The 22,997-nt window shown below is 46.7% G+C and overlaps 1 protein-coding gene across 3 annotated transcripts in view; it reads right to left on the bottom strand.

Moving 5' to 3' along the window:
- Window positions 1-22,997, bottom strand: part of ZFHX3 (zinc finger homeobox 3) — a 1,295,574-nt gene that overhangs the window by 240,981 nt on the left and 1,031,596 nt on the right. The window contains exon 1 of one of the 3 annotated variants that reach the window (XM_070613801.1): window positions 102-582. The exons of 1 other annotated variant lie outside the window; for it this stretch is intronic. The gene's annotated coding sequence lies outside the window, so the exon portion shown is untranslated. Of the gene's footprint in view, window positions 1-101; window positions 583-22,997 lie in introns of those variants that run through there. One more of the 3 variants, XM_070613799.1, reaches the window with a different exon arrangement.

The following is a 22,997-nucleotide window of genomic DNA, read 5'->3' as shown; positions in this document are numbered from 1 at the left end:
GCCCCGCGTCCGGGCGGTGGCGGCGGGAGGAGGAGGAGGAGCAGGCGGCGGCGGCGGCGGCGGCGGCGGGAAAAAAAAAAGAGGGAAAAGTTGCCACTTACGCGGTTGCTTCTCCGGCGGCGGCGGCTGCAGCGGCGCTGCTGGCGGCGGCGGCGGCGGCGGGAGCTGGCGGCGCTTTTAATCCCGAAAAGAGGCGCTCGGGCCGCGGAGCCCATCAAGGCAGCAGCGGCGGCTGGCGGGGGTCGGCGGCGGCGGAGGACGCGCTGCTGGCGGCGGCGGCGGCGGCGGCGGCGGCGGAGCTGGAGCGCGCTCGGCGGAGCCCGGGGCGGGAGGCGGCCGCAGCCGGGGAGCCGGAGCCGCCGCCGCCGCTGCCGCCGAGCAGCATGGTTGGCGGGGAGTTTACAGCCCCCGGAGCGGGCAGGGGCCACGGAGGAGAAGCGGCGGCGGCGGCGGCAGCGGCTCTAGGCTGTAATTGGGATGCAAAGCAGGCGGTGGCGGCGGCGGCTGCGGCCGGGAGGAGGAGGAGGAGGAGGCGGCGGCGGCGGCGGCGGCTGCAGCGGTCGGAGGGGACGCGCTGGAAGTGGGAGCTGATGAGTGAAAAGAAAAAAAAGTCTTTGGATCTTTATTCTGCTAATTAGTTTCCTGCAAAAAATGGCTGTGATTAATTCAGTGCGCATGTGCTTCATTACCCAGGCACGACGGGAAGGGCTAATTAGCCACCTTCTGGATCAATAAGATTCAGCAAAAAAGAAAAGGGGGAGGTGGAGGGAGGCAGAGGGGAGGAAGGGAGGAAAAAAAAAAAAAAAAACAGGGGAAAGTGATGAGCAGGGCCAGGAGAGCAGGAAGAGAGGATGAGAGAAGAGCCCAGGAAGAGGGAGAGAGGCACCAAAAGTTTATGCATGTATTAAAAACACATACACACACACGGCACACGCACACGCACACACACACACACACACACCGAGAAGTGAAATGCAGAGAAGCAACAATAGGAACCTGGCTAAGATTTTTTTTTAAGATTTTTTTTCTTTCTTTCTCTTTTTTCTTTCTCCTTCTTTCTCGTTTTTTCTTTTTCTCTTTCTCTTCTTTTTTTGGCAAAAGCAGCGATGCTTAAATTAAATGGGAAGAAAGCATCTTCAACGAAGAGAGGAGTAAGGGGGGCAAGAATAGAGTGGGATAGCTTAAAGCAAAGATTTAAGTGAAAGGCAGAGACTTAGCATACAGGCCACTTTAAATTGCAAATCTGAGATTTTTTTAAAGGAGGAAAATTAGCTCCCCCCAAATTAGAGGACAAATATAGAAAATACGGAGATAACTTTAACACATACCATAGACTAGACAAAAAAATATATAATATGTTAATTTTGTCTTCTGAAATAAGCGATCAATCTTCTCTGGTTCTTTAGAAGGAGAGGGGAAGGGGGGAGTGATGATTAGAAGAAATAAAAGGGGGAACGTGAATCAGAACTGAAAGGGGGTAACTTAAGGAAAGACAAGAAAAGGAAAAGTTGCACTTGGAAACAAGTCCAACTTTCTACCTTTCTGGACTGAAGAGAAAAGTAAAATCAATTTTCTCGTGTAAAACCTGGAAAGCAGATGTTTTCAAAACACAGGAAGCTATTTTGCCATCAAAAGCAGGGATGTAATAAAGGCAGTGAAAAATAATTTCAGACTAAATTCGTAAGAAAGAAAGCCAATATATTTAAATAGCGAGGAAAGGTCTAGAGTGGAGAAAGGGGGGAAATTACATACCCCTTCCCTAATGCCCCCCAAAAAAAAAAAGTCTTAAAGCTACCTCCAAGAGTTTGGAGCAGAGTCTCGAAGCCAAAGGGCTTGAAATGAGAGGATGGATTTCAGATAAAGACTAGGAGCAGTACATCCACCAGAGCCCAAAGGAGATCCCTGGAATCAAAGACAGCAGCCAGGGACCCTGCTACTGTACCGATTCCCAGTACATCAAAGCCATCACTTAGGCGGGTGGACGGTACCTCCAAAAAGCAAGCAAACAAACGCAGGAAGAACAAGAGTCTCAGTCTCTCTCTCTTTCTCTCTTTCTTCCTCCCCCCCTTTCTAATCCTAGCCTTAGCGTCACTGCTACAGCAATAGATTTTTTTTAATGACAAGCATGTATTTATGTAAGTTCTAAATATGAACTAGTACCATTGAAATTACAATGTCTGGAATAAAATAAAATGCAATTTGCACTTTAAGTGATCTGCAAACAAATGTAAAAACAACATTTATGTTTGTGAAAGCATTATTAGTGAACCCTGTAACATCAGGTAGAGAGACAGCTCGCACTAAAACTTATTTTGCTTAGAAAAAAAAAATTTTTTGCCCAAGCCTAGCTGGATTATTTATTTTAGAAGGAATTTGGAAATTAATCAAGAAATCTGTTTGATTAGAAAGGAATTCTTCATTTTGAGAGATTTTTCCAATGCTCTTAAGAGCATGCAGCTTCTTAGTCAAGACTAGGGGGGAGGAAACGGGTTTAGGATTTTGCAGGGTTACCTCATCTAATCCTTCTGAATTCACTCTGGGAATAATGCTGTTTTATTTAGAAAAAAAAAAGAAAATACATTTAGAAAAATCGGGGGTTTCCTCTCTATGAGCCAAATCTGGATTGCCATTCAAACTTTTCCTGGCTGCTTTTCCATGCGGGACAGTTGATCAATAAAGCCAAGTCCAGCCTGGCTTGCTACAGGTTTCACCAGTCAGTGCTTGCAAAACCTTTGTCATTTTCTAAAAATAAAAAAGCTAAAAGTTATTGTAGAAGAAGGGGCTTTTTTTTGTCCCCTGCACAATGTGTCTTTTGTGAGGTTAATGCCATTCTGGGCTCTCGCTAGCCCTGGACAATGGGAACTCTCCAGGAGCCTGCAAAGACTCTGGCTTTTTTCTTTCTTGATTTTTTTTTTTTTTTAAGGGAAGGATGAAACATTCCTACAGTCCAAACACAACTTCTACTTTGATTAAATAAATATTTATCTTTATTGTAGCCATTGTATATTTTTACCTTCAGTTTGTCCGGTTTCTGATTATTATTTTAAATTTTTCATTGACAACAGTTAATCTTTTTTTTTTTCCCTTTCAGTCCAAAATGCAGGTCAGTGTAAAATGTAGCTGACTGAAGGAAGACTGGTAAATTCTGAATTTTTCCATAATATGTCAGGTAAGGAAAATTGTTCAGACCCTCAGGAGTATGTATTTGCTTCCTATTTATCTGTCTTCACGAATCTTCATAAATCTGTTAGTTTATTTTTTTAAGATGTAGCAGAATTAAGTTTCTCCTTGTACATCTTGAAAACTCACTTAAAGGCTATGTATTTATTTTCTTTTAAAAATGTAAATAGTACTAGAAGCGAACTTGTAGCTTGTTTCTTATACAAAACGGCGCCGAGGAGGTCAGTCTCCCCAGTGGTATAGGGTATTTGGGGGAAATTCTGGATATAAATGTATTTCATGTTGCAATATAGGAAAATGTCAGCTTAATCTGGTAAATACTTATGCTAATTTTACTGAGTGAATTCGTTATAAGGAGGAGAGGTACCAAGCTCTTATGATTGAATAATGCTCAGGCGATAATCCAGCATCTATATGGATTATTTTATGTACAAAATGAAAAAAGGAACTGAGAAATTCAGAATCTAAATCCTTCATTTAGCTGGCAAGAGGGCAGAAAATTTTAGACTAATCTGTTTTTAAGACATTTACAGTAGAGAGGGAAAGTGGAATGTAGGCTAAATATTGCATTGATGTGTATATTTCTCTGCCTCTCGCTCAAATGAATGGATGTATATATAAACACAAAGATATATGCATAAATGGGTAGATAAATATACATTTGGATGACTTTAGGTATCTCTGCATCTGTGTGTGTGTGTGAATATATATATGCACACGAATATACAAGGTGTACATACATGCAGGTCTTGTACAGAGCTATGCGTGTGCTCTGTGCTCTTGCTGGGGGTTTTTGTTTCCAGATCTGTTTGAAGCTACTTTTTTGCAAATATATAACATAGAAGTGTTGGTTTAATGATGAAGATGTGGATGGTGAATTTGCGGAAGAATCTGCTCCCCTGCAATTTTCAGAATCTGGGGTTGCAGTGTGAGCAGCTATTATTTGGACCAAGGGCTAAAGATGCGATGGGCCAGTCTTAAGGGGGAAGGGAGGTGAAGGGGATCTTAATAGATCTCACTCCCAAAGAGCCTAGATTCTGGGCCCTGGGTTTTCTTCTGCTGGGGCACTGGGGACACAAAAACAAAAAAAGGAGGAGGAAGAAAAAAAGAAAACCCCGTGTGGAGGCAGGGGAGGTTGAAAGAACGCCTCTCCGTCCAAGTCCAGAGCTACATCTAAGGGAAGGGTTTTGAATGTGTATTGTTATTCTAAGTCTATTGTATGTACGTGTTACTGTCCTTTCATTTGCCACGACAACATATGGATTCCATAAATGCAGACATGCCGAAGTGCATCTGTCTGGGTAGTTAACACGATCCAAACATCCCTCTTCGTTCCGCTAACTCCGGCTCTTCCTCGGGCTCCCCGGCAGCGCTCCTCCGGGCCGGGCGGCCCGTGCCTCAGGCTTGCAGCGCCCCGCAGTCTCGCCCTTTTGTGATCTCCTCGTGGGATCCAAGGTGCCGCGCCGAGGAGGCGGGCTGCTCGCCGTGCCGGGGTCAGAGGCGCCGCTGCCGCCGGCCCCTGAGCGTGAGGGGATGAAAGGGTTAAACTGCCCGAGCCCCGGGGAAGGGGCTGCGCTCATCCCGGAGCGAGGTGCAGCCACCAGCAGCTGTGATTTAGGGGTCAAGTCCGAGATCACCTTTCTCCTGCCTCTGGAAATAGCAGAAGATGTGGTGGGGGGGACAAAAAGGAGAGAGCGGCAGCCAGGCGCTGCACTTGGCGCTCCATCCATCCGTTCCCTCCTCCCACCCCCCCAGCCCATCTCCTGACCCCCAGTCAAATCGAACAGTTCCTCTTTCTCCTAGGGGTGCGGGGTGAGGTTCTTCTGAGCATCCAGAATTGCTCCATCCACAGCTCTGTCCTATGGTTAAACCACTGTGCCCCAAGCTTCAACCACCAAATCAGAAAGTTTGCTCTTAATGCGCCAGAGGATGAGCAGCTGGGTCTGGATAAAAATTGCTCCCTGCTTGCGGAAAACAGGGGTGCCCTTTGCAGAATGGGGGAGTTTGGATGTTGGCGCCAACCACTCAGACTCGGCTCATGCTCCTCACAGCCATGAGCGGATGTACACAGTGGTGTCCATTACGTGCAGCTTCTTGCTTTGTGCCCACATGTTCGGTCACTAGCTTTCTTTCCCCCAACTCAGGCAGCCTGGAGAATACTTTTGTCAAAATATTTATCACGCCTGAAAGATAACCAAAAACCAAATTCAGATGTGTTTCTGAGGCATTTCACTGGAAAAGAGCAAAGCGTCTGAAGTCCCCTTTTGTTTTGGCGCTGCGTGGGTGCGCCAGGTTATGGGTCTCAGGGCTCAGGTGACGTCCTAGGGACCGTAGGGGCGTGTACACGGTGCCCACAAAAAGGGCTTCAATTGAGAAAGAGCTTCCCAAATCCATCCCCGCAAGGTTGGATTTCAGGACAACGACAGCTCTTTTTTAAAGTTACTCCAAGAAAAAGGAGTTTTTGGTGGGAAAAGAACTGGCTCAAAATGACAGAGAGAAAGGGGAACTAGATCCCTGGGGGACAGGAGGCAGGTAGGGGGTGCTGAGAGTAGACAGGGAGACAAGCAAGTGAGGAGGTCCACATACAAGGGCAGGCAGGGGAGGCTGGGCGGCGCGCTCCCCAGACGCTCCCTCCAGCTGCCAGAGTGAGGGCGCATCACCCCGACTTCAGCTTCTGCTTCCAGGGCCAAGAGAGGACCAGCTGGTCCAGAAGGCAGCTGAGGTCTGTCTTCCTAGCCCCGGTGCCCCTAACCCCTCCAGAGCCTCCAAACCACGGAAATCAAACCAAATTGGCCGCTCGAATCTAGAGAGGTTTCATCCCTGGGGCAAGGGGGAGGGGACAAGCCTTTTTTTTTTTTTTCTTTTGAACTCCCGATTCAAAAGAGACCACAACCTACTCTTGAGTGCCATCCCCAGTACATGGATTGTGGGTTTGTTTCATTCTTTCATTCTTTTTTTCCCTATTTCTCAGAAGTAAAACCTTTAAAGAATTAGCCCCAAACTTGGAGCGCCCGGGTCCTTGAAAGAGTTCCAAATGATAAAGCCTGCCCTTCATTTCGAATACATGGCGCATTGTGAAAATGCAGGGCAATTAGTCAGTTCTAGGGTTTGAGTCAGATTCCCACTTTCCTTGGCTCCTTTGCAATGGAAATCTGAAATCCAACCTGGGGGCAGGAGGCGCCTCGGAGCTGGTGGCTCTCCTGGGTTCCGCACCGCCCGCCCCACCGGCAAGCGTTGGCTTCCCTTTTGGTGACCTGGTACCAGAAGTTTGCACTACATCTAAAGCCTGGGGCGGGTAAAGAAGAGAAGAGAGAACTAACCTCATCTCAACGCAACAAAGTGAACAACTCGAGGGCAAGAGACCCTTGGTCTGCTACGTTCGCTTTAGGGATTTCCAAGGGCATAACTTGGGGAGGGGGAACGATCGAGGCTTCCGACTTGCCAGCCGGAGGCAGAAAAAAGGGATCCTTGAGAGGCACGGGCGGCGGGCTTGGGAGCACGACTGCGAGCGGGTAACTGAGACCTGGCGCCCATTTGCACAGAGCTTGCTAGGGCCGGCGTGGGGAGCCGGTGCCCATGGTAGCACGTGCATTGTTGACACGCAGACACGCAGGCGTGCGCTAATGGAGGGATGCGCGGCTGAGCAATCCCCGATGCCTGCATTTCTTGCAGGCATGGCTTGTTTAATAGCCAGGGAATTGAGTGCCTTGTCCCTCCCTCCCCCCCTTTTTTTTTTGCTGAGAAATGTAAAAAGGGACCTATACCATGTACATATTCTGAAGATACGTGCGTTTTTTTTCTTGAGAAATACCTAGCGCCATAATATTTCTGATTTAAGGGACAAGGGAAATCTTTGAAGTGAAGGAAATCAGTGGGGGACGAACTATCTTTTCCTGATTTTTTTGCGCCTTTCCTCAAAGCCGGTAATGGGATTTAAAATGAGAGATCCCCAGTCCTCATCCTCCCTCTCATTCCATTTCGCTCTCTTCGCCCCAGAAAACATCTGCAGTAACTGACTGTACGTCTAAGGGGACGGTTTAAAGAGAAACAAGGTTTGGGGTGCGCATCAACTTTCTTTTTCTCTTACAAATGAAGCTGAAAAAAAATTCCAAGGACAATTTAAGCACCAAACAACATCGAACAGATATTTTTCCAAAGCAAAAATTTTCCAATTCGTTTGTTTCCCATTCTTAGGAACAGAGAAAAAGGTAAACTCGATGTTCCTCCACATGGATGGCACGAAATTTGGGGCCAGCGCTTGGTTAAGGCTGGCGGGCAGAGAGCGCAGCCCGGAGGAGTCTGGTGCCTGCCAGGCCGGGGGCGCACGGGCTGGGACTCTGGCTAGCTGGGCTCCCCGCGAATGTCCTGTGGGCCCAGCCGGTGCCAGGGCAGTGGCCCCCTGTGGGCGCGGCCGCCTCTCTCTTTAATTCCAGGGCTCCGCAGGGCAGCAGGGACATTCGACGCCAGTTTCCTCTGGCCAAGACATAGGGCGCACCCTTTTTGCGTCCGTTCTCCTGCCCCCAGGGCTCGGTGTTGTAGCGACCAGGCGCTGTTCTTCCCTGCCCAAGATCCATAACCTCACGGACCCCGACGGTTTCCCGAGACACTGATCACAGTTCACTGAGCCAGGGCGCGCGTCCCTAATGTCTGGCACACTCAGCCCTATTTGGGGAAACCTTTATTCTCCTGCCGGCTCAGGGCTCGCGAGAGGAAGCTGGGGCGCTCAGGCCCTTGGAGACGCTGACTGGGGAACTTAAGCTGGCGCGGAACTGCTGCCCTGGGACCCGGGCGCCCCTCACAGGTGCGCGCAAGGCACAGTCCCACCGCCCCTCGCTGGGCGGGGAAATGGCCCCGGGCGGAGCGATTCGATCACCACCCCATGGCGCCGCTGCAGGGCCCCCCCACCCCCCCCCCCCCGAAAAACTGCTAGGCCCGGGGCCTGGCCCCAGCAGCCACCCGGGAAGGAGAGGGCAAGGCGGCGGGTACACTTCGTGCGGGTGTCTGAGCTCCCAGGCCCAAAGCCTGCCTCCCGCCCACTTCCCACTCTCCACCCTGGGCCGCTTGTGGTTCGATTCTCTCTCCACCGCCCTCACCCGGCTTCCCAACTTCTTTCGGGACACAGATGCTCCAACTCCATCCTGCAGGGCACCAAGGTGGGGCCGTAGTGTCGACCAGCGGGGACAGTTGGGGGCCCTGAACCCAACTGCGGGAGGACACGGGGCGGGGTTCCCGGGCAGCCGCTCCTGCCGAGGCGGCCGGGGAAAGCTGTGAGTGGAGAACCCCCTGGGGCCCTGCTCGCCACTGAGGCAGACCAGAAAGCGGGCTGGCCAAGGAGGTGGGAGTGGATGTTTAGGGTTAGCTAGGGGCCGACTCGAGGAGTGCCTGTGTCTGCGTGTTTGGTTCTGCACGTCTCCCTCGGTCTCATTTTGTCTGGGAAGAAAGAGGAAAGCGGGCAGATTTGTGCCGACCCCTCTTCCCGCAGTCTGGGAACGCTGCAGCAGGAAGAATTGCTCATAACGACACTTAAGCCCCGACACTTGAATGCTAAAGGTTAAACTTACAGTCTTCAGGGAAGGGCTTCCTGCCAACTGGAACAGTGGTGTGCCTGCTACAGGCTCTCCTCCACCCTTCCCTGCCCCCCTCCAGGTACTGCCAGCGTCACTGGCTCTGGGCGTTTGTGCGCTTCAGCTAGAGGTGCCCTGGGTGCTGGCTTTTCCTACCACCCCCCCTTCCAGGGAACCTCTCCTTCCTTGTCCCCCCCCCCCCCCATTATTTTGCCTGTGGCCCTTTGTACCTCTGTTTTCCCTTGGGGTCCCTGACCTGTGGGTTCCAACTAGTTCCTGCTGCAGAGTTGAAGTGAACCCTCCCCTGCAACAGAGATGCAGAGTTCATAAAGGGCGACACTTGGGGGGAAACCACACTTGTCCTTTGCCCCTTTGCTCTGGAAACTTGGTGGCCCCTGCAACTTGGCACAAACAAAACCAGAGCTAATACATTGAACTTAGTGCCCAGCATTGGAGGGGTCTGAAGGGAGACCGTGGCTGTAAGAGGGCAGATGGGGGGCCAGACTTTCAGGCTGGGAAGCCTCTCCGAAAGGAACAGCTATGGGGGTCCGGGGTGGGGGTTTCTGTATCCCAGGAACCCTGTTCTGGGAGCCTGGGACCAAGAACAACTCTTCCCTTTCCCTCCTGACTCCCCCACCCCAAATGACGGTGAGATTCAGCTCAGCACCTTTAAAAGAGCCTGGAGCAGGAGAAGGGTGGTGTAGTAAAGGGGATGAAGGTCAGCTCTCAGGAGCCCAGCCAACAGCCCTATTCTCTTCATGCCTCCCTGAAAGCTCCACATTTGTCGAGCACCTACTGTGTGTTAGTTCCCTGGCAGGCACTTTATATGTAATTGCATTCAGTTCTCCCAGCGGCCTTGGGAAACTGGTATTATTACCAGTATTAGGGTATACAGATGAGGACTATCAGACTCAGAGATTAAGATCACACAGCTATCAATGAAATGAAGCTCAGCTTCATTTCGAACTCAGCTCCAACTGGCTTTAAAGCTATTTCTATTACATCGTCTGCCTCTTGTCAAGGTCAGGAGAACCAGGGCCCCAAGGGAAGACAGGAGAGATATGCAGTGCAGATGAGCTGAGGGGAGGGAAGGAACAATATTCTGGGAAGGGTTCTCTGGTTTTGGTGTGGATTCAGGGCTAGATTCAGGCTGGGAGACATGTCACTGAAAGTCACGGAGGATTTCGTCTAAGGGCCAAAAGACAGAAAGAACAATGAAATACAACAACATGCACAGGCCCCCAGGATGACAGCAACCTAAAGTCCCCCTGAAACAACTGTCCAGTGTAGCCCTGGATTTGTTGGCCTGTGCAGGCCATACCAGGGGAAGTTCAAAGCGGCCTCTTTTGTTTTACTTTGTAAATTTTCTTACTGTGTCTGAAGCTCAGACAAGTTCCTAACTTCTGTGAGTCAGCAGGCTAACAGGAAGGGATGATCAGATGACCAATTACTCATGAACAAATAAGAGAAAATCCAGAAAACTGGGAAGAAGAGAGGGCAGTGACATCCAAATGGCAGGCCTTAGAAGCGTCTCCTGGGCACATTGGGCTTGCCCCAGGGGCTCAGGTTTTCAGGCCCTGGCTTCAGAGCACTGGGGAGGATATGTGAGGCAGCAGACCCTCAGCCTCTCAGTAGAAAAATGCCTGCTTTGTGGATACTGACGTTGGGACATGAGAGTCTTCCACTAAAACTGGCCGCCAGTGTGCCACCAGGCACTGAAGCACTCCTTCGGGGGTTCTGCAGCAAGGGGATGAGGGGGCCAGCACTGTGGGCTGATGTCTCCTCACTGTGTTTAGCTGGGTTGATATGGGCTGAAGCGAGTGTGTGTGACTGGGCAGGACTGGCCAGGCCCACATGGAGGAGTTGCTAAAAGCCTTGTTAAGGAAGTAGTCCTGACCAGGCAATCCAATTACATAATGCTGCAAAAATAACTCTGGGCTGGGAGTCTTGTCAGAGTGACGTATTTTGTTAAACGAGAGGGGTATCAAATATCTATCTTTCACCCCAAGGGCTGAAAGTACACTGTGGCACTCATGTTCCCCCTCCCCCCCGTGGCATAAGGGAAGTGGGGGGTGGGGGGGGGCGGACAGCAAGGATGCACATATTTATTTCCCCTCCTGTTTTTCCCAGGTGCAACTAAAGCGAACTGCTCAACTTGGCTGTATTCTGTCAGCTCCTAAGTCCATGTCCAGAGTCACATATACTCAGATTAGTCTTGCAGTGTCCCTGCTATAAACAGATCAGGGCAGGCTGAGGGAAAGAAATGAGGGGAGAGAGAGGAAGAAAAGAGAAGAAAAAGAGAGAAAGCATTTTTCTGTTTTGTTTGTTGGTGGAGCAGGGTGGCAATGAATTATCTTATTTCTATCTAGACTAGAAGAGGCCTCCCACCACAGTGACCAACTGGTCCCAGTTTGCCCAGGACTGTCCTAGACTTAAAACTGCATTCCAGGAACCCCCTCATCCCTGGAAAACTGAGACAGTTGGTCACTCTCCCTGCCACAGGCTTCGGCCAAATTTCCACAAGGACATAGAAAATTATGACCAAAATAAGGTAGTTCCTTTCAATTCAAAATTATTCAAAGAATGACCTAAATAAGCCATTCCATCATAGATGCAAAGGCCCTGTTTCCAGGAATTTGAGGAAAGAGCCATATACCTCCCCAAACACACCATTTGGGCCTTTCCAGGTGGAAAAATCACCTGTTCCATCCAGTCTGTTTTTCAGATAGAGTTTCAAGACGTGCCTTTGCCATTCTAAAATGCCCTGAACTGCCATGTTTTGGCTGGGGACTGTTTTATATCATTTTGAAAAAACTTTGCTTGAAAATCATAGTAACTTGTCTTTTTTTCACCTAATCTCTTTCCTGGGGTCTCAGTTCCTCCCTGTGGGCACCACGTCACATACTGAGCTGTAGCAAACTCCTTTAATATATTCTCCTGGAGTCTGTTAGCATCCTCTTTTCCCTAATGTTGATAATCACAGCATCTGATCCTTTCATTCTACACTGCAGCCTTCCAATCCATCCTTAATCTAGACCCATCTGACCTCCTTCCAAGGAGACAAATGAGGATAAGCAATCCCGCCGCCCAAGACACAGCATCTGAGCTCAGATTTACAGTCATCTTCACCTCCATTCTTTTTTGAAATCAAAATGTCTCTAAACTCCTTGATCTAATTATAAAAGCAAATAGCTTTCCCTCCCTGAGTCATATGCCTTGGCTTGTAAAAGTGCAGTTCCACTCGGAGACCACCTTGCCGCCAACATGAACACCGGCTTGTTCAGGACGCAGCAGAGAGGAAAGGGTGCGGCAGCAGCGCCTCCCGCCCTTCCCCAGCAGGCGCAGCCTTTATGGAGTCTATTTCCAGTCTGTTTACCTGGCAAGGCCCACGTGACCAATCCAGAAGGAAATGCTGACATCATTGTCTCTCTCTCACACATGTGCGCCTCCCTCCCTCCCTCGTCCCCACTGCCGGCTCTGCCTGCATTCCGGCGTCCATCCTCTCCGCCTCTCCCCCTCGGGCGCCCGGCCCCCTCCCCCAACACTCACGCCTTCTCCCACTTATTTCTCTCTCTTTCTCGTGTCACACTTTCCTTTGTTTTCTTTTCCCTTGAAGGCTGTCTCCTAGACTATCTTGAGCGCGCACACACACACACACACACACAGTCACTTCTGGGTGCCCTTTTCTTTTTCCTTCAGCAAGCCTTTCTTCCTCTTTTAATCTCTTTTCAGATCTGTGGCCATTGAGTCTTCACTCTGTTTTAAAAATACACTTCCTCTTTCTCTATAGGATGGAGATTTCTTTAAAAAAAAAGAAAGAAAGAAAGAAAGAAAGTCTGGAAAGCCTAGAAAACCTTCCAGGCCAAGGGTGTGGGGAGGGCAGAGCCAGGCTGCTCCCTCCAGCCACTCAATTTCCTGCTCCACTGGGCTTGGAGATTTAGGTGTTGGGCGTTTGGTCAAACATGCCTTATTTATTTATTTATTTGCAGCCTTTCCTCTTCCTGTTTCCTGCTTACGTTTCCATCACTGCTGCAGGCCTGGGCACCCTCCCTTCCCCAGAGTCAGACCACAGGTCCCAGCCACTCTTGGCCTAGTGCAGAGGGAGGATGTGCAACTGGCTCCTGGTCTTTGCTGCCGCTGCTCTTCCTCATTCTGTCAGGAACAGAGGAAGCTTCTCAGCATCCTCCTAGCCCTGAGACCCAGGGAGCTGGGAAGACCCCAGAGGCAGGGAGGAGGGGCAGCAGTCAGCGCAGGTGCCTCCGTGCCTGTTCAAAGGGCTATTTATATGAGGAACCAGGTGGCAGGGCCCTGGGGTTCGGCTGCCCCGGGAAAGCTTTCTTGGTGCACATGGGCACAGAGCCAAAGCATGCAGTTTAGAGGAAATGTTTAATAAAGACATGGGAGCCTCAAACTGTCTGTTTATCCTTACAGAAAAGTGGAGATATGATATCCCTGGAAACACCAAAAGCAGACCACAAGGTAGTGAGCTAGAGGGTGGAACAACTGGGGGGAATCAAAGGGAATAGTTCGCCTGGGCCAGAGGGCAGAACACAGACTCCCACTAGCCATTTTGCTCCCACTTCCCACCCCAGGTTGTCATCTCCTGTGTTCATACACCTTTTAGTTTTGGGTGGGGTGGTGAGGTGAGGTGGAAGGAGGCATGGGAAGATCATGCAAGAGTGAGACCATTAAGTAATCATTGCTTGGGGATGAATTCATAAACCCCAAGGCAGGTAAACGTGGGACTCTACCAGGAGGATATGAGTGCTTTGATGCGGATGTTTACCTTTATACAGAAAGTTATATAGAAAATCAGAAATACAGCATCTGTTGTGAGACCCTAGTAAAATCCAGATGTGGGACCTTCAATGTTAACAAATTACTGATCTTCAATGTTTAGATACATTCCTATGTCTTGAGAAACATTTCCAGCACTATGTCTGTTAGGATGGCCCTGGCAACCAGGAAGCACAGAATTCAGATATTATGAGTTTACCTTCTTGAGATCTTTTCACAGATCGGTGGACAAAGCTGGCAGTAGGGTCTGGTTGTGGAGGTCCAGCCATAGATAAGTCTCTGCAGGCATGTCAAGATCTAAATCCCCTTCAGACATGCTGGGAATCTGGATTTTTCTACAAGCATTAAAATATTTTGTACAAGTTCTAATTTTAAACTTCCAAATGTTATAGGCCAAGGACTCACTGTTTTGAGTTGTCAATTAGGTAGATAGCTCTGTTGGTCAATCAAATGATTTTTGTGGCTTTAGAACCCAAATAAAGTGGTGTTGAGAGTCTCAAAGTCATTCTTATTATCTACATGAATATTTATGGAACCCTGGCTGAATTAAAAGTCCAAAAGAATGAGGTGGAACACGGCTTCCAAAGTCCAGGCTGTGAGTTTGAGATGCCTCTGTCACGGATTCGACACTGTCGAATTATTATCAATTTTTGTCAAACTAAAGCCTAAAGTGCTGGGAAGGGGTGATAGAGGGTGGTGGGAATTATGTGAAACAATATAGAAGGGTTCTAGGTCTTTTAATTTGGTGCCTTTCAACTTTGGAGGGACCTAGGAAATGATGTGTGGGAAGTTCTCCTCCCACCCTTGAGTCTAGCTCAGGTTCACCTCTTCAAGTGAATCCTGTCCCAGGCGCAGTGTTGAAGTTGACTTCACCCATCTTCTCATATTCAGCTCTCTGGGTAGGTTTCCTGGATTCGTTTACTACTATACAGGCATCAAAATAATGTCAACAAGATCCATTTGCTTCACTACTCAATACCTGTGACGATGTGGAAATGCACATGCATTTATGAATGGATTTGTATTCATGTTATGGGTTACCCCACCTGCTTCCCCAAGGATAGGCACCATATGGAGTACACACTGTACACATCTCCAGAAAGGCCCACGGTTCTAATTGGTACTCAGTGATGTGCCCATGGTGAAGAGGAGGATAATGATAATGTTGATGATGACGATGATGATGATGACGACACTGAATTGCTATTAACGATTCCAAGATGCTAACCGTTCTGGGCCTAGGGATATGCCTGACAAAGACTGACTGACTGAATGAATGCATAGTTTAGGACTTCCACAGAGTGGTTTTCTGAGATCTGGTTCTTTATTTCTTTTTAAATAATTACTCATTACATATTAAAAGAAACAATCTCAACTACTGAGCCTGTGGGATTGGCTAAAATGACCAATAATAATAGTACAAGGTGGATTGACAATCACTTTTCATCATCAGCGTATTTAAAAATATATGATTTAGTTACTTACCACTTCTCTCTCTCAAGGCAAATGGTCACAGAACAGAAAGCCCTTTGCTGGTACCTAGTGCATAGAACCTCTCTCCTAATCTGCTCAGGGCAGGACATCAGAGAGGTGATGATGGAGCTCAAGACAGACATGCCTGATAGTCAAGGCATGAAGAAGGCCTGCAAGTCAGAGACGGATATACTTTGCAGTGATGTACAATATATAAATCAATAAACAGATTAAAAAATATACAGAGAAGTGAATAAATATAAGAAAGGATTCCTTAACTACCTGAAAGAATGAAGATCTTTTCTTAAAACTTAGAGAGTGGAAAGATCACCAAAGATGGGTTCTGGCGCCAGCTCTGCCACTAAGAGTCGAACAGCCTCCAGCAAGTCACTTAATCCTCAGAGTGTGTTTTCTCCTTGTAAAATGGAGATAAGCGTACACACCCCACAGGGCTTGCTTGAGGAGTAAATGAGAAGGTAGATATACAGCATCTAGCACAATGCCTGGCACTTGACAGGTGTTCAATACATGGTAGAAATGATTAACATTATCCTGATACTAGTGACCTGTCTGCGCTTTTGGGCTGGACTGTGAAGATCAAATGATTGTGAACTAGAGGGCCCTAAAAAAATCTAAGATATTCTTTTTAGGTATTAGTGGGCTCTGGGTTGAATCTGTTAGTAATGGGAAATGGGGCAATGGGATAAAGATATATAATCAAGGACAAACTTTCTCTGTATACAGGTATCTGAGATACCCAATTTCAGCCATAAAGTTACTGAAATATGAGGAACACAAGCAGCCACCAGACTTCCTCGGGGGGGTCTTGTGAGGAGTAATAGTTTAAAATGACACAAAGTTACGAAGGCGCTTGGATTCCCTGCAGCAGGGGAGATATGCAAATCCAAAGACTAATCATCCACGTAATATCATAACCATTTCTAGCTGCAGACTCTTTCCTAGGCTGAAATAGAATTTCCAGAAGTGTCCTTCCCTTTTGGAATTACAGAGTATGACAGATTTATTTCCACACATCTCACTTGCTTTCAGAGTTATTGTTTCCTCTTATTTTTTTTCCCTCTCTTTGGTGATAGAGAAGCCTGAGAACTGATCCTGTCGGGAAGTTCTTGGGGAATTTTCAGAAGGATGTAGAAGCAGGGTATATGAATGCCTTTGAGCAGGCAGCATCTATTTTATTTTATTTATAACCGATCTTCTGAGCATATCTAAATAATCAAAACCATGAATGACAAACACGTCAGCTCTCTTTTTCAGGATTCAAAGGATCCTTTTGGAGTAAGTTACTGTCATTTCTTCCTCTTAAAGCAGATCAGGTAACTTTTCCCCTGTTGCAGGGCCTCTCAGAAGGGATGTGCTATTAAATCCACACCCCAGGATGGGAGCACCAGTGCCCGCTGGACATCTAATGCCAATCCCCAAATTTTCTGAATTTATCAACCAGGATGTCGCAGGTTCAAGCATCTTGCTGAATAAAATATAGATTACATTTATCACTTTGCCTCAGTCTACTAAAATCTTGTTACTCTTTCATAGAAAAAAATGAATCAGTTTGACAGGACTTGTTCTGTCAAGTGATATAAATTCTCAACACTGTATTCACTACAGATTATTCTAGAGATGATTTGGCCATCATTTTTTTTTTCAGGTAAATTTCCAGATTAGGATATTACGAACTTCCCTTTTGCTTTTTAAAAATAGAGGCGTTAATCCTGGTTCTTTTCAGTCTTTCAAAGTTCTTAAAAATGAAATTACTCTCCCCATGATTTTAGCCAATAACAGATTCCCTTATAAAAAACTTTTACTCTGCAAGAAATCTACTTTAAAAACACGTGTTTCTACCAGCATTTAAGAAATATTTAAAAGCTGATCATGCAAAAACAATGAGGAAGCAAATGGTTAAGGCTTAAGACTTCTACTTAGACAAGCCTGTTTCGAGATCTCTCCCATGGATTTGCGTATTATCTGAAGAGATTTCTGAACTAAATGGGTTCAAGGTCAAAGACAGGTATGGTGAATTTTCAGATTGTGTCAATCTTGTAAGTCTCATGCATGTTAAAGCCATTATTTTCCATAAATATATTGAAAATCCACTAGGAAGTAAATGAGAAAAATGGGAGAAAGTGTATGGAAAACCTCATAGCTTATACTTCTTGACATAAATTGCAGTGACCATAGGGTCTGCACACTTCCTGAAATCTCCAGGCTTAATAAAAACTCAGTATTTCCAGAACGCACACCACATGGATACAACCTCAAAGTCAGAAAAGCCCCAACTCTGTAATGACCAAGATGGGAGCACAAAGGTGACATCCTTGAAATGAAATTCATGTATCTTGGGTACTCCTGGGTATCTCTAGGGTTTGGGATTTCTAAGTTTAATGGAGATAGATGCTTGCTTAGAGGCTCTGAAGCAGAAAACCCACCTTGCTCTCGACAGGTCAAAGCTTGGTATTTACCAATCTTTGTGAGCCTGAAATTTAAGTTCCTTTATCCTTTCTTTGGCCTACCATGCTGAGTCCCAGCCCAGGTTTCCCCAGCCACCCACTGTTTTCACTTTGGCCTCTGGATTGCTCAGCACTGCTGGAGATGTAAAGAACTCGAGTTGACTGCACCCTATACAAAGTTCTGCAATGCAAGAGCCGATCATGGATGGCTGTTGACTCCTCAACAAATTCTTCAAAGCTACTACTCCACACCTTTTCTACATTCCTTGAGCCCCCACCAATCTTTCTTTCCTACCTCTGGGCAACAGATTTCAACCATTTGTTTCTTCAAGACATGATTAGAATGAATTTCATCAACTTTTCCGTTGTATTACCTTAAGGTGCCTTGCATGGCCCCTCCTTTTCCACCATTAAATGCCTTTGTATCTTTAACCATTCCCTCCTTTATCCTATTCTGCCTTGCCTCTACTGGAAATCTTTCCTGGGCTCTGGAGCCCGACACTTCCAGGTCCCTCCAATCCCCTATTCCTGCACTTATTCATCTCTCCCTACTGTCCCCATGGTGCACCTGCACCCAGCACCCTCACGTCTTTCTTCAATCAATCCATTTCTATTTGGAAACCTACCTATGCTCTATTCTCTCCTTTTAAAAACAAAACAAACAAAACTTGCCTTGATTTGACCACATATTCAATGTTCCACTCTTTCATTCACTACTCAACTTCCTAAAAGAACCATTTAAACAACTTCTCCAATTCATGATGGAACACCTCCAGCCCTTTGGATGGCTCTGACCCTTGGAGAAGGATGGTCATTATTTTGAGCCTAAATTGATTCCCCTGTAGCCCCCACCCACTCGTCCTAATATCACTTTGTGAGGTCACACACAGCAAGTTTAATTCCCTGATGCAGACCACCTTTCTCCTGTCCTGTCCTCTTCTCTCTGGTCTTTCTGAGCTAGGCACTGCCGGTTCCTTCAACTGTTTTTTATGACCTGGCCCTGAGTCCCTTTGCCTCCCTGTTTACAGTTTGACTTTCGTCTTAAAGGGTCATGGCCCAAGATTAAATGTAAGTTATCCACATGTGCTCTGGCTAACACAATAGAGCTCTCACCTCCTTTGTTCTCCTCATTACACTTTGCTCAATACAATTGTGGAATCCTCCTGCTATCAACTTAAACCTCTAAGATAGTGGTTCACAAAGTGTGGCCCATGGAGCTTCTCTTTCAGAATAACCCAGGAAGCATTAATAAATGCAGTTTCTTGGGCCCCATCTCAAACTTGTTGAATCTGACAATCTGGGGGTGGCACCTGGGAATCCACATTTTAAACAAGTATGCCAGATGATTCTTAATGCACACAAAATCTTGGGGAAAAAATGCTTTCTCAACATCTGTTGCCAAGCCGGGCCCCCTCCTCCTGTGTTTGTGCAGATGGGTTTTTGGATCCAAGACAAGATCTTCCATTTTCTTTTGTTATATTCCACCTTGTTAGATTTGGTGCATTGCCTCAGCCCTTCAAAATCTGTTGAGTTCTTTATTCTGCAACATATGACTTCATGACAACCGCACAAGGATTAAGACCAAAACCTTAACGTCACAGCACCAGAAATCTTCCTCCATACTGACACCAACTACGGTCAACCAATTACTAACAAACTCATGCTTCATCTTCTCTCCTGTGGGATAAATGGACAAACTGTCATTTGTCAGGTGCCTCGGGAAAGTGCAGCTATTCTCTGTCTGCCACATTTGCCTGATCCACTGGCCTATACAATCCTGTCAGAGAAGGAGATGAAGCATTCTCATGGGCCATTTACACATGCATTCTAGAATCTGTGGCTGGGCAATGGACTGTAGTGCACCGAATCCACCTTCTTTTCCTGTGACCAATGGTGGAAGGCCTATAGCATTTGGGTTATAGTACCCTGACTTGTATTATAATTGTTTGTCCACCTTTTGACTCTACTACTAAGCAAAGAGCTCTTAAACTCTGAGGTTGTGTCTTATATGTCTCTAAATATCTCACAGTAACTAGCACAATGTCCTACTCAATGACTTTTCTTTGAATGAATTAATGAATTTTACATTTTGTTCCCACCAACTTACCTTCACTTTTTGTACAAGATAAGAGCAGACTCTGCAGTGAATATAGGGAGACTCTACTTCCTAGGCATGAAAGAAGTGGTGTGCCTGGACAGATGTCTACAGGTGCAATTGTTTCTGTTAGTCACTGCTCATTCAAATGAGCTTGTTAGAGTAAAGGCATTCTTTGAAACGAAGTGTGATGAAAACACGGAGGAATGATGACACAGTTTCTGAAACATCACAACTTTACCAGAATCTTTGTCAATGGCCAAATTAGACGTAGGAAACAGCATTTCAGAAAAACGTTGGCTTAGTGGAGCTACCTAAGTCAGCATAACATGCAAACAAAGTTTATTAGGGGCTTAATTCTAACAAGACCCCTTGAGACGACATAGACAAAGTGTTTACAATAGGACATGAGGTGGCTGGACAAGGAAATCTAGCTTCCCTCTACATCACTGCTTCCCTCTATGTCACAACTGCTAACACATCTGACTAATTCTCTGATATACAAGATAATGAGGGTGAACAAATATAAAGGAATGGTGGAAAGTCCCGTGGGTTCCATGGATCAAGTGACTTTCTTTGTGGTCACATCTTTTCTTTCCTGTTTCTTATAGGCCAGAGAAGATTCTGCAAATACTCCAGAACATTTCCCCACTGGAAATGCCACATAGCCCCAGGTCTACATACCTGTTCTGCATGAGGTCTAGGGCAATGGTTCTCAATGGGAGGTGACTTTGCCTCCCACCACCACCCAGAAACAGTTGGCAATGTCTGATGACACTTTGGTTGTCACAACTGAGGGAGAGGTATCACTGAAATCTAGTGGGTAGAGGACAAGGATGCTGCTAAATATCCTACAATGCGTAGGAAAGCCCCCTACCACCACCCAAGAATTTTCTGGCTCAAAATGCCAAGAATAATCATCTCCATAAAAAATTCCAATTAAAAAGTATCAAGGGTGCCACTATGGAGAATCCCTGGTCTAGACCTATGGTTCTAGCCCCAAACCTGGAAAGACTGGTCCATCTCAAAAGGTCATGTAACTACCTATAGTGGATCTGTGAAGTAATTCACAGATGACAACCACTATAAGATACTTTGCAGTTCTACGGTGAGGCAAGGGTACCAAGGTTGGAAGCCCTACCCAGTAGACTGCTTTGGACAGGAGTCTGAATGGAAGTAGAGAGGTTCTGGAACACTCCCAATAGCTATAGGTTTGACCTCAGAGTAGCTTACTGGAAAGGCCCTTGGTGAACGCCACTCGGAGGGCAACCTCCTTCTATACAGATAGAGGAACACAGGCTCAGTGGAATCATGCAAGAAGCATCAATGAGCCACATTCATGGTCATAAAAGGGGCCTGAACAACAGCTCCTAAAGATGTAACTGGAGAGTATAAAGATGTAAGGCTCCAGGAATGTGAAGTGGACGTGAAGCAAATGTACCAGCTGGAAAGGATGCTGTTTTTGTGCTGACTACAGAAAAGTCTTGGTCCTATAGGAATGAAAGGGGAACTTACGTTACCTGAAGCCCCTGGATGACAGATACATTTTCTCCAACTTGCTATTATTTTTGATATGGCCAAGATTTTTTTTTAAAGATTTTATTTTTCCTTTTTCTCTCAAAGCCCCCCGGTACATAGTTGTGTATTTTTAGTTGTGGGTTCTTCTAGTTGTGGCATGTGGGATGCCACCTCAGCATGGCTTGATGAGCAGTGCCAGTCTGCGCCCAGGATTCAAACTGGCAAAACCCTGGGCTGCTGAAGCAGAGCGTGCGAACTTAACCACTCGGCCGTGGGGCTGGCCCCCCGGCCAAGATTTTAAACATCACCAATTTTATATATCAGAGGGAACCCGGTAGATTTAATGAAGCCTCCAGATGCCCCTTGAGGGATGATTACAACTCTAATTAAAAATGGAGGCTGACAGACAAGAATCCTATGGGACTCTACAAGCAAGTAGTATTCATACATCTTCTTCCATGGACAAGAATACTTTGTTCATGTCAGCCTGGGCTCTTTCCAGTAGTGAAGAATAGTGTCGCCAAATTCTAATACATAATGAGATTTAACGTGGTTTAAAGATCAGGAAGTGTCTTAAGTTGTAAGGGACAAAAAGTTTATAAGCCGAGGCAGACTATGATTTATTTCATTTCATGCACCTGTACTTACCATCTCTGTAAGTATGCATAGCCTAGAATACAGGAGGAATCACCTAGATGAAGTCTGTCTCACTGTCAACTCTAAGCGTGCAGAAGGACAAGGGAGAAATGAGCGGGGAAAAATGAGGATTAGGGCTCCATACCCAGACAGATCTTTAGGGACCAGGCAGGTGTGGTGCATACAAGGAGGTTGTGGGGCCACGAATCCAGGTAATCTCATGAGATTTAAAACATCAACTAGGTCTTAAAGTTCAAGGCAGTCAGATGTACGTGCTCAGGAGATCAGGGATATTGAGACATCAATTTCAGAAGACAGAACCACCAATAAGAACTAGTGTTATCACGAGAAGGCTGGTCTTCTAACCTCTACAGTGCTGGCCATGTTGGCTAGTCATTGGAGAGTCTTGATCTTATATAAGGCCTGAAAGAGAGGTCATACTACTTAATCCCCATGGTAGGAGTGTGGGGCTGGGATATAGCCAGAGATAGGTAAGAGCAGACAGGCATGGCTCATTGGAAGGGTTAGATTGGGTGGGGCCTCTGCATATGGATATAATGCAGGCCTGGGTCCAGATCTCAGTAGCCTGTTCAGCCATACACCTACTTCCAAAGGCAAAGATGGTATTACATCTTTACATATGCACCCGCATCTCTTCAATCAATGCACATCTTTTACCAAGGGGAAATCAAACAGGAGAGGGTTGGGCCAATGTGAAACCAACTATATCATTGAACAAAGAGTCTAATGCAAGAAACATCAAGGACTCCACTGTGCTTAAATCACGGATGTGGTGACCAGACTATCCATTGACCATGCACTGTCATGAATCAGAGTACAGCTTCCTGACAATAGAAGCCCTGTGACTCAGGATTCATTCGGTAATAGGATGAATGCACCAGGCAAGGCTCTCATCCTTACAGACACAGAGGCAGGATGCCACTCTGAGAGACACTGACCTGCAGGTTTTAATAATGATCATCAAGTCTTCTATTAAAGACGGCACGATTTGGAGATTCCCCCCACCAAAGTCCAGGCCTGGGAAATTGTCTGTAGGATATAAGGATGAAGAAATATTCCCGAACCGAAGCTGTGATTGCTTTGAGGCTGGTTGGTGGTCTCCAACCTCCTCTCTAGCCTTGATTTCTTCCCAAATCCTACACTCAATCCACAAAATATCTACCCATAATTCCAAAATAGGCTGTGTTTCCTTTCCTGGGAATACCTTGTCCCATCTCCATCAATATCTACCCAAAACATCTTCTTGAC

This window comes from Equus przewalskii, chromosome 3, assembly GCF_037783145.1.
Source record: "Equus przewalskii isolate Varuska chromosome 3, EquPr2, whole genome shotgun sequence".
NCBI lineage: Eukaryota > Metazoa > Chordata > Mammalia > Perissodactyla > Equidae > Equus > Equus przewalskii.
This window is presented reverse-complemented; position numbering and strand designations above follow the sequence as displayed.